The 16,305-nt window shown below is 42.9% G+C and overlaps 1 protein-coding gene across 22 annotated transcripts in view; it reads right to left on the bottom strand.

Annotated features, from left to right (window-relative positions):
- Nucleotides 1-6,856, bottom strand: part of R3HDM2 (R3H domain containing 2) — a 160,173-nt gene extending 153,317 nt beyond the window's left edge. For 10 of the 22 annotated variants that reach the window (XM_070789409.1, XM_070789406.1, XM_070789408.1 and 7 more), the window contains exon 1: nucleotides 6,674-6,856. The gene's annotated coding sequence lies outside the window, so the exon portion shown is untranslated. The remainder of the gene's footprint in view (nucleotides 1-6,673) is intronic. The other 12 variants (XM_070789419.1, XM_070789422.1, XM_070789415.1 and 9 more) reach the window with 7 other exon arrangements.
- Nucleotides 6,857-16,305: the final 9,449 nt, after the last annotated feature.

Below are 16,305 nucleotides of genomic sequence, written 5' to 3'. Positions count from 1 at the left end.
AGAACACCATAATTCAAAAAGATACCTGCATCCCAATGTTCAGTGCAGCACTATTTACAATAGCCAGGACATGGAAGCAACCTAAATGTCCATAAACAGAGGAATAAAGAAGACATGATACATATACATATACATATACATATACATATACATATACATATATGAGTGAGTGAGTGAAGTCACTCGGTCGTGTCCAACTCTGCAACCCCATGGACTGCAGCCTAACCAGGTTCCTCCATCCATGGGATTTTCCAGGCAAGAATACTAGACTGGGTTGCCATGTGCTTCTCCAGGTGATGTTCCAGACCCAGGGATTGAACCCAGGTCTCCCGCATTGTAGGCAGACGCTTTACCGTCTGAGCCACCAGGGAAGATCCATTATATAGTGGAATATTATTCAGCCTTAAAAAGGAACGAAATAGTAGCATTTGCAGCAACAAGGACAGAGCTAGAGATTACCACACTGAATTAACTAAGTCAGATAAAGACAAATATTATATGATATTGCTTATATGTAGAATTTTTTTTTAATGATACAAATGAACTTATTTACAAAACAAAGTCATGAACATAGAAAACAAACTTATAGTTACCAAAGGGGTAGGGGGTGAGGAATAATCGGGAAACTGGGATTGACATATTCACATAACTATATATAAAACAAATAACTAATAAGAATCTGGGCCTCCCAGGTGGCTCATTAGTAAAAGAATCCGCCTGCTAATGCAGGAGACACAGGTTAGATCCCTGGGTGGTAAAGATGCCCTGGAGAAGGAAATATCAACCTACTCCAGTATTCTTGCCTGGGAAATTCCAAGGACAAAAGGGCCTGGCAGGCTACAGTCCATCGGTCACCGAAGAGTTGGACATGACTTAGCAACTACACAACAACACAACAGTAGCACAAGGAATCAATATTCTGAAATTTGGGTTTCAGAGTATTTCAGGGGTGGGATGAACTGGGAGATTGGGATCGGCATATATACACTATTGATACTCTGTAAAAAATAGACAACTAATGAGAAACTACTATATAGCACAGGGAACTCTACTCAATGCTCTGTGGTGACCTAAATGGGAAGGAAATCCAAAAAAGAGGAGATATATGTGTATGTATAGCTGATTCAGGCTTCCCAGGCAGCACTAGTGGTAAATAGTGGTAACTAGCAGCAGCAGCAGCAGCAGGAGATACAAGAAACACAGTTTCGATCCCTGGGATGAAGAGCCCCTGGAGGAGGACATGGCAACCCACTCCATAATTCTTACCTGGAGAGTCCCATGGACAGAGAAACCTGACAGGCTGTAACAGTCCATAGAGTCACAAAAAGTCCGACACGACTGAAGTGACTTGGCACACATGCATACATAGCTGATTCACTTTGCTATACAGCTAACACAACATTGTAAAGCAACTATACTCTAATAAAAATTAATTAAAGGCATCCCTAGTGGCTCAGTGATAAAAAATCTACCTGTCAATGCAGGGGACACGGGTTCGATCCCTGATCAGGGACGATCCCACATGCCTGCCACAGAGGAACTAAGCCCATGTGCCACAATTATTGAGCCTATCCTCCAGAGCACAGACTCAAAAACAAAATCTATTGAGCCATGTGCCACAACTATTGAAGCCCGCCCATCCACCCTAGAGCCCCCGCTCCGCAGCAAGAGAAGCCACTGCAATGAGAAGTGTGAGCACCACAACTAGAGAGTAGCCCCCATTTGCTGCAACCAGAGAAAAGCCTGCACAGCAATGAAGATCCAGCACAGCCAACAATAAATAAGTAATTTTTAATTAATTAATAACTCTGTAATGAGCTATATGGGGAAAATTTTTAAAAAGTGGATATATGTATAACTGGTTCACTCTGCTGTATAGCAGAAACACAACAATGTAAATCAACTATACTCCAATAAAAATTAATTAAAAAAGAAAAAAGAAATTGAACTGTTTCTTTTTTAACTTACAGAGCTTTATTTTTTTATTTTTTTGGCCACACCATGAGGCTTGTGGGATCTTAGTTCCTCCACCAGGGATTGAATGCAGGCCCTCAGCAGCGAAAGCACAGAGTCCTAACGGCTGGACTGATTATTTTAAACCCTGCTGATTACCTCATTTATCTTTACACTTCTAGCTAGCTCTACAGGATAAGGACTCAAGCTGAGATATTTTGGGACCTCAAAGTAATTGTATGGGTATAAAACTACAGTTTTTACTTGCCTGCAAAAGAGTCTTAGTCTTCAATGAAAAACAAACACAAGCTGCAGACCACCACTAACACCTTTAGTGCATTGGTCTAGGTCAGGCAAGAGACCGTACAAGAACACTTAACAACTGGCTTCATTTTGTTCCCCCAAGAAAATACCCAGAAAGGTCTAAAAATTATCTCCTAGCTGTTAAAGAGACTGAAAAGATTTTTTTTTTCCCCTTGTGGTATACAAATTAAGGAGGGATAGAATAAAATGTTTTTTTTTAATTACCAGAAGTGTTTTGACTACTGGAGACATGACTGCCTGAGCTTTGGGGTGTTTTTTTTTTTTTTTACCTTTTCTCCTTATCCTCTCTCATCTCCAGCCTGGGGTTCCCAATTTAATTAGTTCTTTTTTAAAACATTCCAGGAAACTTACTGTCAAAACTAGAAAGCTGACAGGACTTCTGTGATGATCCAATGGTTAAGAATCTGCCTAGCAATGCAGGGGATATAAGTTTTGATCCCTGATCAGGGGCACAAAGATCCCAGATGCTGGAGCAACTAAGCCTGCTCACCGCAACTGGTGTCTGGGTGCCACACTGAAAAATCCCGCATGATGCATCTAAGACCCGATGAGCCCAAATTAACGAATTAATTAATTTAAACAAAAACTAGAAAGCAGAAACGGTTTTCCCAATATAGAATCAAACAACTGGATTGAACAACTCACAAGAGATCTTGCAGAAAAGCAAAAAGTGCCTGGATTTACAAAACATCCCAGAACCTTTCCTTTCATACAGCCCAAGTAAAAATAATGGAAGCACTGTAGATTCATGTAATTAGGGCTTTCAACACCCATTTTTTTAAGAGTTGGAGAAAACAGACACATGCTAAGGAAATCTAAGGGAACTCAAGAAGGAATTAAAACAGATCTAGGTTAAGAAATCTTTCCTATCTATATCTGTTTTCAGAAATAAACTCAAATTTAAGAACGAACAGACAGAATAACTTTATCAGAGAGATGGAACAACTGCTACTTTACCAAAGTGGCAACCACAGTAAGAACAAAAGGTAACCAGAAAAGACAATGAAGTGGAATGTTTTCTACAGAGGGTGAGACGATACAGCAGGAGGAAAATACTAAAGCCACTGTGTATGAAGACGGTCTCTAAAATTAGACCCACCAACTGTATTCATGCACACATATTCAAGCCATGAGTCCAGTTATTTTTCCTACTTGTAAGTTGGCAGCACCTTTCACAGAGGGACATTTAGAGTCCTTTATCCCATCTCACTAGTAGACACAGGGGAAAAAATAAAAACAACACCCGTCTGCACACACACAGAATTTCACAAAATTCTCTCCTCTGTACTTCCTGGAGCCATGTAATGAAAACGCAGCACTTTTATCCCTTCCTCAAAACTTGCTTTCTCCTAAAAGCTTTCCTCGAGTTCATGAAGAGACCTGGCACAGGAACAAGCAATGCCTCGTTCAGAAACCGTTACCTATACTGAAACATCAGTACTCAGTACAGTATTTATCTCTTAAGAGGTGAGAATGTAAGATGTTTGAGTATCTCTAGGTACTGAGACAGACTTCCTAGAAACTTTGTCAAAGGATTTTAAAAGGAGCAAATGTGGTAGAAGCCTTTATCAATGTGCCAAAATTTTACCAGAAAGTATTCACAAAACGAGAATATACCTCTCTACGTTAATAACAACAGTATCAGACCCAATCCAATATACACATGATCCCCAATTCTCCCATACTCCCACCCCCAACTCAAACCATTCTCTCATAGGATTGGAAGCTTTCAACGTCCTGATTAAAATTTGAACAAAAATAGCTTTGCAACCAGCATTCTTACAAAGTGTTAAAAGCACTATCTCACCCCTTTCACCTTCCTACGCTGAAAAACAGTGGCCAGGGCTGCCCCCAGAGAGAAATCTCATCCAGGCCACTTTAGCCAGAGGTCAATGAAGATAACAAATGCACCAATCAAGAAATAAGAAAGGAAAAAATAAACGACAGAAAATCCACAGAACTCAGGGGGCCTGCTCCTTTATCCTCAGACTTAATTTAGTTGCTAAAAATGACCCCAAAAATGGGTTTGTGGAAAGAAGGATCACACGTTCCCCACAATCAAACACGCCACCATTGTTAGAGAAGGGTTTTCTTACAAGTTTTCAAGCTCAACTGTCTCCACATTAATAGGAGGGGGGAAAAAATCTAACCCATACAGCCCAGACTATAAATATTAACATTTTCAGTCTACTGAAAAATTCAAAGTGGAACCAGCCTACTTAGTTCTGAGGCCAAAGAGGTAAGGATGGTGATATCTGTCTCTTCGAGGATGTGAACCAACCTCCAGGAAGAGCCTGAAACAGTAAAAATTCTGACCACATGAGATCTGAGATAATCTTCCTCTAAGACACCACGCTCCATTCTCTCTGCTTTCAAAGTGCTTTCACTCAAAGACCTGAAAACACAAGACTTCTGTCAAAACAGAAACGTGGCAAGAACTGACAGAAAAAAAAATCTCAAGTTCTTCCAATAAATAGCTTATAAAAGCCTAGTGGAAATTCATGTCTCTCATTTATGACAATGAGAGAGTTCAAGAATAAAACTTCTTTATGTAGTTAGTCAATAAATTTGTTGAGCACCTGCTGCATGTCAAGGGCTATGCTAAGAGCCGAGGATACAGCAACTGATGAAGATTATCTAAACCTCATGCAGCTTATTTTCTAAAGGGTGAGACTAAACATATATAGTACGTTATCTGTTGATGAGTAAGGAGGAAATTAAAGCCAAGTGGGATAGAAAGTTATGTAACTGTATGTGGAGGAAGGGCTTTGCAACTTCAATAGTCTAGGAAATGTCACTGTTAGTGACTTTTGAGCAAAGACCTAAAGGAGGTGAGGATACAGGGTTATGCAGCTTTATAGAAAAAGGTGATCCAGGAAGGCTCACCCGCACAGCTGCTGAGGCAGATGTGCCTAAAGTGCTCAAGCAACAGTGAGGAGACCAGTGTGTTTGCTGCTGGGCAGAAGAAGGGGGCAGCAGGTAAGGCTGCTACAGATCTTGGACTTTAAAGACGACTGTAAGGTCTCTGGGTTTTATTCTGATACAGGAAGGAAGCCATCTCTTCAGCCTCCTTTCGATTAAAAAAAATCAGGCATCCTATTCTTACATGCGCAAATTTTTAAAATTTTGTTTTAAAACTGAAGATCTACAGTGTAAATCATATAGTGGACACTAAACTGGAATTTAAACACTGAAAAATAACACTGTAAAATATTATTAACTGTTAGTGAAAATTAGTAATACAACTTTTGCTGAGCGTTCATCAGACCCTCAAGAAAGGTTCTCCGTTCTCTCAGCCCTGTGGAGAAATGCGAAGAGAAGGAAAAATACAACTAAAAGTGAACTGAATTGACTACCACTTTCTACCACTATTTAAGCCATTTTAGTCTTGATGCCCCAGACTCCTCGGGGCGGGGAGATAAGAGGAATAAAACGAGGCGGGGGGCAGGGGGGAAGCATTAAGAAGAAAGAGGAGCACAAGCAGCTGATTCAAATGTCAATCTGACTATCCAAAAATACAATTTAAAAAATAGGCTAGGTATTTGTGCAAGTTCTTAGGTGGAACCTGTCACCTCCCTCCACCAGTCACCATGCTGCCTACCAACAACACAGGGCTCAAGCTTCTCAATGTTAATTAAGTCTATTTGGAAAAAAACACATAAAAGGACATCCATCCAACTGAGAGCTGAATTTAAATTTTTCCACACCAGTCTCTGGTTTAATGAACCTCTGGGACTGTTATTCGGTCATTTTTCATCATTATCCAAGAACAATTCATTTTGAATGAATAAATACTCTGTGGAGCTACTAGGCTAATGGCCACAAATGTTGCAATTTGGGGCTCCAGAGGTAATCAAAACCAAGAAGAGTTTTCAAAGCCTCAAGAGTTAGCTGCAACCGAAGCGTAGGCCCAACTTTTAAGCTTCAGAAACATCTCCTTGTATGTTCCAACTCAAATCTCTGTCCGTCTAATACACTCGGGCACCACCAAGATCTGAAACACTCCAACACCTTTCCCTCCCATTTTTCCAAGGCTCGAAGAAAAACGGAGATCCAAGAAACACATGAGACTAGTCACCCTGGCGCACAAGGGCACAAGTTTTTAGGTCCCACCGCACAGGCCACAGGTGGCCCCAGTCCCCCCACCCCCCGCCCCGCGCCCCTCGCTTCTCGCCTGCGCTCCCGGTACACACCCGGGGCGTCTCTGGCCTCCGAGCCGTCCTTCACCGGAGGCTCGGGTCGACCCACCGCCCGCGGGTCTGGGCAGCGCCAGCGCGGGGAACCCAGGCCAGGGGGCCTCCGCCCACCCACTCACCCACCCGCCCGCGCGGCCGCCACGCCCCCTCCCCACGGGCCGCCCGCGTCGCCCGCCCCCTCGGCCCGGAGGTGGCCTCACCTCACGCGGGCCGTAGCGGGGAGGGCGCCAGCGTCTCCGCCCGCCGCCCGGGCCCACGGCCGCACGGCTGCGGCTCGGCCCCGACGGCCGGCGGCGGCGCGCTTCTGGGGGCGGGCTCTTCTCAGCGGGGGTTTCCCCAGGGCCCAGGGCGGGGGAACAGGGGGGACTGGGGCGGGGGAGGGGAAAGGGGCTTGGGAAGGAAGGGGGAGAGGGGGAGAAAAGGGGGAAACCAAACCCGGAAAGGGAGAAAAGGGGGGAGGGGGAAAATCAGAAGGGGAAGAAAGGCCCAGAGTCCGCCCCCCGCTGCGGCCTGCGCCCTACGTCACCACGGCTGGCGTAGTCGTCACCGCGTCCTGCGCCCGGCGCTTCTGTGCTTCCTGTGTGCCTGTCTCCACGCCTGCAGACCCCCCCTGCGTGTTCTCCCACCTACCCCGTGCGCTCACTCACGCTCTCAACTCTGTCGCTTCCGCTGCGTTACCTCTGTCTTCAGCCGCCAATCCAGATCCACTGCGCCCCTTAGTTCACGTGAAACAGATCAAGCCGGTCAGAGTCACCCTTGCTTTAAACATGATACTAATAACTGAAATTTAAGTTTACGGAGTACTTTCAAAATAGCCTTTCACCTAGGATTGTAACTCCTGCTCCCAAAACAGCATATATGAAGTAGATACTTGTAAATGAATAAAGATCATGTAGTAAGTAAATGCCCAGTTTTTCTTTGATGTAAAAGTTTAACTCGACATAAAGTAGGTTTCAAATGGGTATATCTTTCCTTTGCTCCTTTGCCTTTCACTTCTCTTCTTTGCCTTCACTTCTCACCAGGGCTTCCCTGGTGGCTCAGATGGTAAAGTGTCTGCCCGCAATGGGGGAGCGAGTTCGATTCCTGGGTTGGGAAGATCCCCTGGAGAAGGAAATGGCAGTCCACTCCAGCACTCTTGCCTGGAAAATCCCATGGACGGAAGAGCCTGATAGGCCGCAATCCATGGGGTCGCAAAGACTCGGACACGACTGAGTGACTTCACTTCTCTTCTTTTCATAGCTGTTTGTAAGGCCTCAGACAACCATTCCAAAGAATAGGAAGGAGAGATAAGAAAGCCTTCCTCAGAAATCAGTGCAAAGAAATAGAGGAAAACAATGGAATGGGAAAGTCTAGAGATCTCTTCAAGAAAATTAGAGATAACAAGGGAACATTTCATGCAAAGATGGACACAATAAAGGACAGAAATGGTATGGACCTAACAGAAGCAGAAGATATTAAGAAGAGGTGGCAAGAATACACAGAAGAACCGTACAAAAAAGATCTTCACGACCCAGATAATCACGATGGTGTGATCACCATCCTGGAGCCAGACATCCTGGAATGTGAAGTCAAGTGGGCCTTAGGAAGCATCACTAGTGAACAAAGCTAGTGGAGGTGATGGAATTCAAATTCAGCTATTTCAAATCCTAAAAAATGATGCTGCTGTGAAAGTGCTGCACTCAATATACCAGCAAATTTGGAAAACTCAGCAGTGGCCACAGGACTGGAAAAGGTCAGTTTTCATTCCAGTCCCAAAGAAAGGCAATGCCAAAGAATGCTCAAACTACCACACAGTTGCAATCATCTCACATGCTAGTCAGATCAGATCAGATCAGATCAGTCGCTCAGTCGTGTCTGACTCTTTGCAACCCCATGAATCGGCAGCACACCAGGCCTCCCTGTCCATCACAAACTCCCAGAGTTCACTGAGACTCACCTCCATCAAGTCAGTGATGCCATCCAGCCATCTCATCCTCTGTCGTCCTCTTCTCCTCCTGCCCCCACTCCCTCCCAGCATCAGAGTCTTTTCCAATGAGTCAACTCTTCGCATGAGGTGGCCAAAGTACTGGAGTTTCAGCTTTAGCATCATTCCTTCCAAAGAAATCCCAGGGCTGATCTCCTTCAGAATGGACTGGTTGGATCTCCTTGCAGTCCAAGGGACTCTCAAAAGTCTTCTCCAACACCACAGTTTAAAAGCATCAATTCTTCGGCACTCAGCCTTCTTAACAGTCCAACTCTCACATCCATACATGACCACAGGAAAAACCATAGCCTTGACTAGATGAACCTTTGTTGGCAAAGTAATGTCTCTGCTTTTGAATATGCTATCTAGGTTGGTCATAACTTTCCTTCCAAGAGGTAAGCATCTTTTAATTTCATGGCTGCACTCACCATCTGCAGTGATTTTGGAGCCCAGAAAAATAAAGTCTGACACTATTTCCACTGTTTCCCCATCTATTTCCCATGAAGTGGTGGGACCAGATGCCATGATCTTCGTTTTCTGAATGTTGAGCTTTAAGCCAACTTTTTCACTCTCCATTTTCATTTTCATCGAGAGGCTTTTGAGTTCCTCTTCACTTTCTGCCATAAGGGTGGTGTCATCTGCATATCTGAGGTTATTGATATTTCTCCCGGCAATCTTGATTCCAGCTTGTGTTTCTTCCAGTCCAGCGTTTCTCATGATGTACTCTGCATATAAGTTAAATAAACAAGGTGACAATAAGCCTTGATGAACTCCTTTTCCTATTTGAAACCAGTCTGTTGTTCCATGTCCAGTTCAAAATTCTCCAAGCCAGTCTTCAACAGTACGTGAACCATGAACTTCCAGATGTTCAAGCTGGATTTAGAAAAGGCAGAGGAACCAGAGATCAAATTGCCAACATCCATTGGATCATTGAAAAAGCAAGAGAGTTCCAGAAAAACATCTACTTCTGTTTTATTGACTATGCCAAAGCCTTTGACTATGTGGACCACAACAAACTCTGGAAAATTCTTCAAGAGATGGGAATACCAGACCACCTGACCTGCCTCTTGAGAAATCTGTATGCAGGTCAGGAAGCAACAGTTAGAACTGGACATGGAACAACAGACTGGTTCCAAATAGGAAAAGGAGTACCTCAAGGCTGTATATTGTCACCCTGCTTATTTAACTTATATGCAGAGTACATCAAGTGAAATGCCAGGCTGGATAGCTGGAAACAAGATTGCTGGAAGAAATATCAATCACCTCAGATATGCAGATGACACCACCCTTATGGCAGAAAGTGAAGAACTAAAGAGCCTCTTGAAGAAAATGAAAGAGGAGAGTGAAAAAGCTGGCTTAAACCTCAACATTCAGAAAACTAAGATTATGGCATCTGGTCCCATCACTTCCTAGCAAATAGATGGGGAAACAGTGGAAACAGTGGCAGACTTTATTTTGGGGGGCTTCAAAATCAATGCAGATGATGACTGCAGCCATGAAATTAAAAGATGTCTGCTCCTTTGAAGAAAAGCTATGACCAACCTAGACAGCATATTAAAAAGCAGAGACATTACTTTGCCAACAAAGGTCTAGTCAAAGCTATGGTTTTTCCAGTAGTTATGTATGGATGTGAGAGTTGGACTATAAAGAAAGCTGAGCACCAAAGAATTGATGCTTTTCAACTGTGGTGTTGGAGAAGACTCTTGAGAGTCCCTTGGACTGCAAGGAGGTCCAACTAGTCCATCCTAAAGGAAATCAGTCCTGAATATTCATTGGAAGGACTGATGCTGAAACTCCAATATTTTGGCCACCTGAGGGGAAGAACTGACTCATCGGAAAAGACCCTGATGCTGGGAAAAATTGAAGGCAGGAGGAGAAGGGGACAACAGAGGATGAGATGGTTGGATGGCATCAGCAACTCAATGGACATGAGTTTGAGTAAACTCCAGGAGTTGGTGATGGACAGGGAGGCCTGGTGTGCTGCAGTCCATAGGGTCACAGAGTCAGACGTGACTGAACGACTGAACTGAACTGAACTAAAAGTAGGTTTAAGTCCATCCTTTTTAAAATCACTGCTTCACACCACCATCCTTTAACACACAATTCTTTTTTAAAAGATCATCTTAAATTTGCAACTTCCCCCACACTGTCCATCCTAGGCAGAATCAATTTAGTTACTGATTACATGTATTTGCATCATTTCTTTACTAACTCCCTCAAAGCATTGTAGTCGTACATGGATAGAATTCAGTCATTAAATATTTATTACATAGTAGTGCTAGTGGTAAAGAACCCACCTGTCAATGCAGGAGATGTAAGAGACACACACCTAATATTTGTATTAATATTTTATATATATATATATATATATATATATATATACACACAAACATATATGGGGCTTCTCAGGTGACTCAGTGGTAAAGAATCCATCTGCCAATGCAGGAGATGTAAGAGACACACACCTAATATTTGTATTAATATTTTATATATATATATATATATATATATATATATATATATATACACACACACAAACATATATGGGGCTTCTCAGGTGACTCAGTGGTAAAGAATCCATCTGCCAATGCAGGAGATGCAGGTTAGATCCCTGGGTCAGGAAGATCCCCTAGAGGAAGGCATGGCAACCCATTTGTCTGTTCTTGCCTGGGAAATCCTATGGACAGAGGATCCTGGAGGGCTACAGTCCATAGGGTTGCAAAGGGTCAGACATAACTTAGTAACTAAAGAACAACAACAAACACGTGCTATAATAGGTGTTCAATGTGCTGTGGAAACACAAGAAGGAGTGTTTAGTTCTTAGACGTAAGAGAGATCAAATGAGCTACAGAGATGCTAAAGGTGAAATTTCAGCTAACCTTGAAGAATATAAGTTGGAGTTCATCAGAGAGGCAATGGATAACCAACGAGGTTATAAAGATAAGAAATTCTCCTTTCCTTCAAAAATCAGCAATTTGCAGGTTTTCAAGTTGGAGGCAGGAGGCAGTGATGGCCAGGAGGAAATAATAACTAATATTTGTATTAATGTTATGTATGTATGTATATAGGACTTCCCTGGTGGTTCAGTGGTAAAGAATCTGTCTGCCAATGCAGGAGACATATGCAGGAGGTGCAGGTTCTATCCCTGGTTCAGGAAGATACCCTGGAGAAGGGAATGGCAATCCACTCCAGAAATTTTGCCTGGGAAATCCCACGGTCAGAGGAGCCTGGCAGGCTACAATCCATGGGGTTGCAAAAGAATTGGACACAACTTAGGGACTAAGGCAACTAAACAACAACAATATATGTACATGGAGTATAGGATATGTAGCATTCTACATCTGTTATTTCAATTTAATCCTCAAAACAGTAGGTATTGCCCTTGTACTCATTTTATAAAAGAAGGAACCCTGGGCTTCCCTGGTGGTGTAATGGATAAGAATCTGCCTGCCGGTGCAGGAGATACCAGTTCAATCCCTGGTCCGGGAAAATTCCACATGCCACGGAGCAACTAAGCCCATGTATCACAGCTACTGAGCCTGTGCTCCACAGCAAGAGAAGCCACTGCAGTGAGAATCCCGTGCACTGCAACGAAGAGTAGCTCCTGCTCCCCACAACTAGAGAAAGCCTTCCCAAAAGCAATGAAAACCTAGCACAGCCAAAAATAAATAAATAAAGAGAAAAATAATTCTAGTTAAAAAAAAAAAGATAAGGAACCCTGGGGCAACAAAGTCCCAGATTTTGAACTGAGACATTTTATCTTCATCAGTTCAGTTCAGTTCAGTTGCTCAGTCGTGTCCAACTCTTTGCGACCCCATGAATTGCAGCACACCAGGCCTCCCTGTCCATCACAAACTCCCAGAGTTCACTGAGACTCACGTCCATCGAGTCAGTGATGCCATCCAGCCATCTCATCCTCTGTCATCCCCTTCTCCTCGTGCCCCCAATCCCTCCCAGCATCAGAGTCTTTTCCAATGAGTCAACTCTTCGCATGAGGTGGCCAAAGTACTGGAGTTTCAGCTTCAGCATCATTCCCTCCAAAGAAATCCCAGGGCTGATCTTCAGAATGGACTGGTTGGATCTCCTTGCAGTCCAAGGGACTCTCAAGAGTCTTCTCCAACACCACAGTTCAAAAGCATCAATTCTTCGGTGCTCAGCCTTCTTCACAGTCCAACTCTCACATCCATACATGACCACAGGAAAAACCATAGCCTTGACTAGACGGACCTTTGTTGGCAAAGTAATGTCTCTGCTTTTGAATATGCTATCTAGGTTGGTCATAACTTTCCTTCCAAAGAGTAAGTGTCTTTTAATTTCATGGCTGCGGTCACCATCTGCACTGTTAGAAATGCAATTGGACATGGTGGGGGAGAGAGGAAGGTAGGGTGAACTGGGAAAATAGCATTGACATATATACACTACCATATATAAAACAGTGGGAAGCTGCTGTATAGCACAGGGAGCTCAGGTCAGTGCTCTGTAATGCCCTAGAGTAGTGGGATGGGTTGGGAAAGACTCAAGAAGGAGGGGATGTATGTATACATATAGCTGATTCACTTAATTGTACAGCAGAAACTAACACAATATTGTAAAGCAATTATACTTTAATAATAAAATAAAATTTAAAAACAGGAAATGTAACTGAAAAGGGCAGGTTTCAAAGGATCTGTGTGTCATAATGCAGAGTGAATCAGTAGGATCTTTTAGGGACAAATACAGTAATTGAAGAACAGCTAAGGCAGAAACATGAAGCATCCACCCCTAAGAGAAACCCTGCTCTGTTTCTCCTGCTTTTGCTAACCTCTTATTTCCCAACTATTTGTCAGAGAGAAGAGAAGCAGTTGAAATCATCTTAGAGTCTGAGGGGTTCTGGGAAGTACATAATGTAATTAAGACATGAAACAAAGAGCAATGTAACTATTTCTCCCAACCTCCAGGTAAACTTATATCCAAGAATGAAATTAGGAAAATTAAAATGTTAGATATAAGATCAATTCCTGTAGATTGGAAGATTACTAGAAAATGACTACTAATAGGTACAGGGTTTCTTTGGGGAATGATGAAATGATTCTCAAATTAAATAACGGTGATTTTTGCAGAACTCTGTGAATGTACTAAAAACTGCTGAACTATATACTTTAAAGGGTGAATTTTATGTTATGTGAATTTTTTGTTAAAATTCAATAAAACCCTTATTTTATAAATAAATAAGCCTATGCTGCTACTGCTAAGTCGTTTCAGTCGTGTCCGACTCTATGCGACCCCATAGATGGGATTCTCCAGGCAAGAACACTGGAGTGGGTTGCCATTTCCTTCTCCAATGCATGAAAGTGAAAAGTGAAGTCGCTCAGTCATGTCTGACTCTTCACGACCCCATGGATTGCAGCCTACCAGGCTCCTCCGTCCATGGGATTTTCCAGGCAAGAGTAATAAGCCTATACTAGAAATTTTATAATAAATCTACTTCTATCACAGGTATGAAAAAAGAAGAGGGACTTCCCCAGCAGTCCAATGGTTCAGACTGTGTGCTTCAATGCAGGGGGTGAAGATTCCATTCCTGATCGGGAAACTAAATTCCCATACACTTTATGGCAAAAAAAAAAAAAGAAGAAGAAGAAAAGATGAGCTCCTGTTGAGAAGCTAATAAACTGTGACACAAAAATTCAGTCAAGTGTGATTTCTGATAACCAGCCTGTACACTAGCATTTATTCATCCAGTAAGTGCTTTAACCACCTGTATTATAGGTCCTGTGTGCAGTGCTAAAAATATAATGGCAGCAGAGATGACTTGTTAAGTGACTGCACCAGAGATGGTGACTGGGGGCATGGTATCTAAGAAAGCAGAGTCCAGGAGGGCAAATATTGGCAGAATTTCTTCAGCACATCTAGAGGTGAAGGTACTCTGGCCCACAAAAAAAATCTATGAAGCAGACTTCCCCGGTGGCCTAGTAGTTAAGAATCTGCCTGTCAATGCAGATGACACAGTTTTGATCTCTGGTCCGGGAAGATTCCACATGCTATGGAGCAACTAAGATCATATGCCACAACTTCTAAGCCTGTGCTCTAGAGCCCATGTACTGCAACAAGAGAAGCCCACACACCACAACTAGAGAAAGCCCCCACGCAGCAATGCAGCACAGCCAAAAATAAATAAAATTAAAAAAAAAAACTTTACCCTATGCAAAGTTAAAATGTCATATTAAAAAAAAGTATGTAGTGAGAATAATAATAAACTTTAATTAAGAGACTTCCCTGGTGGTCCAGTGGCTAAGACTTTGTGCTTCCATTGCAGGGGCATGGGTTTGATCCCTGGTAGGGGAACTATGATCCCACATGACACAAAAGGTGACCAAAAAAATGAAACAAAAACACCCTGGTGCAGTCAAACAAATAAAATAAATATCAACAACAACAACAAAAAAAAAACTTTATGAAGATGGAGATGGCAACCCGCTCCAGTATTTTTGCCTGGGAAATCCCATGGACAGAGGAGCCTAGCAGGCTACATTACATGAGATCACAAAGAGTCAGAAATGGCTTAGTGACTAAACAACAACTATACAGATTTTGGATTTCTGTCTTTCAGACCTGTGCAAGAATAAATTTCTTTAAGCCAAGAAATTTAAGCCAAAAAAAAAAAAACTTTAATTAAGCCCTTATTCTGTGCCAGCCAGTGTAAGTACTTTATAAAATTATTTAAAGTTCATAACTCTCAGAAAATCATTAAAGATCTGTAATTCCATATTCAAAATCCATAGGACCAGACACGTTTCAGAGTTCAGGAAATTTCAGGTTTCAGAAAGGTAAAATACGGAATTCCCTGGCAGTCCAGTGATTAGGACTCTGCACTTGCACTACTGGAGAAGGAGACGACAGAGCATGAGATGGCTGGATGGCATCACCGACGTGATGGACATGGGTTTGGGTGAACCCCGGGAGCTGGTGATGGACAGGGAGGCCTGGCGTACTGCAATTCATGGGGTCGCAAAGAGTAGGACACGACGGAGCGACTGAACTGAACTGAACTGAACTTGCACTACCAAGGACACACGTTCAATCCCTAGTCCGGGACCTAAGATCCCACAAGCCATGGGGTACGTGGCCAAAAATTAAAAATAGAAAAGTAAAATGGTACATATATATCACCCATAATCAAATAATATTTCTGGAGTAAAAATGTATAAATAGTCTCCAGTATGAGTTTTTAAAAGACCACGAGTAACCACACTTCTCTTCAGGTCAGGTTTAGCTACCATATGAACTACCTCCAAAGTAGTATGGATTACAAAGTTTTTTGGATTTTGGAATCATGAATAATCATTTTCCCATTTCTCTGATGAAGAAATTGAAGTAAGAGAGGTCAAGTTGCTTGCCCACAGTCATACAGCTTATAAAAGGAAGAGACAGAATTTTAACCCAGGCCATCTGGCTTAAAAACCTATATTCCTAATTCCACCTGCCCACCCCTACCAGGTAAATCCCAGCTGTGGATGCAGAGACTTGTCCTTGGAGACCTGCTCCTCAGGACCTTTGGGGTAGAACACCAGGGATTCTGAGAAATCTCAGAATGTATTTTTCTTAAAGAGGAGAAGCCTCCAAGTCTGAGGAAATCTAGATCTCAAGCTCCTTCTGCATTTCAGACCTCCCTCTGAGGATCCAGAAGACCTGGCTAGAACAGTTCCCTTCCCCTTCTTTAACCTTCTGACTGGATGTGATTTTGAGCCCCACAGGGCAAAACCCAACCCAGGGCTACAAAGGAGTCTGGACTGTGAGCCTCTGGGAGGGAGGAAAGGGCGATAGGGCTTTGAGAAGGACCAGGCAGGGGAAAATGAACTCTCAACAACCTACATGACAATGACCTACAGTGTC

The sequence above is a fragment of the Bos indicus genome, chromosome 5 (assembly GCF_029378745.1).
Source record: "Bos indicus isolate NIAB-ARS_2022 breed Sahiwal x Tharparkar chromosome 5, NIAB-ARS_B.indTharparkar_mat_pri_1.0, whole genome shotgun sequence".
Classification (NCBI taxonomy): Eukaryota; Metazoa; Chordata; class Mammalia; order Artiodactyla; family Bovidae; genus Bos; species Bos indicus.
Note: the sequence above shows the minus strand (reverse complement) of the source record. Positions and strands in the feature narration are given on the sequence as shown.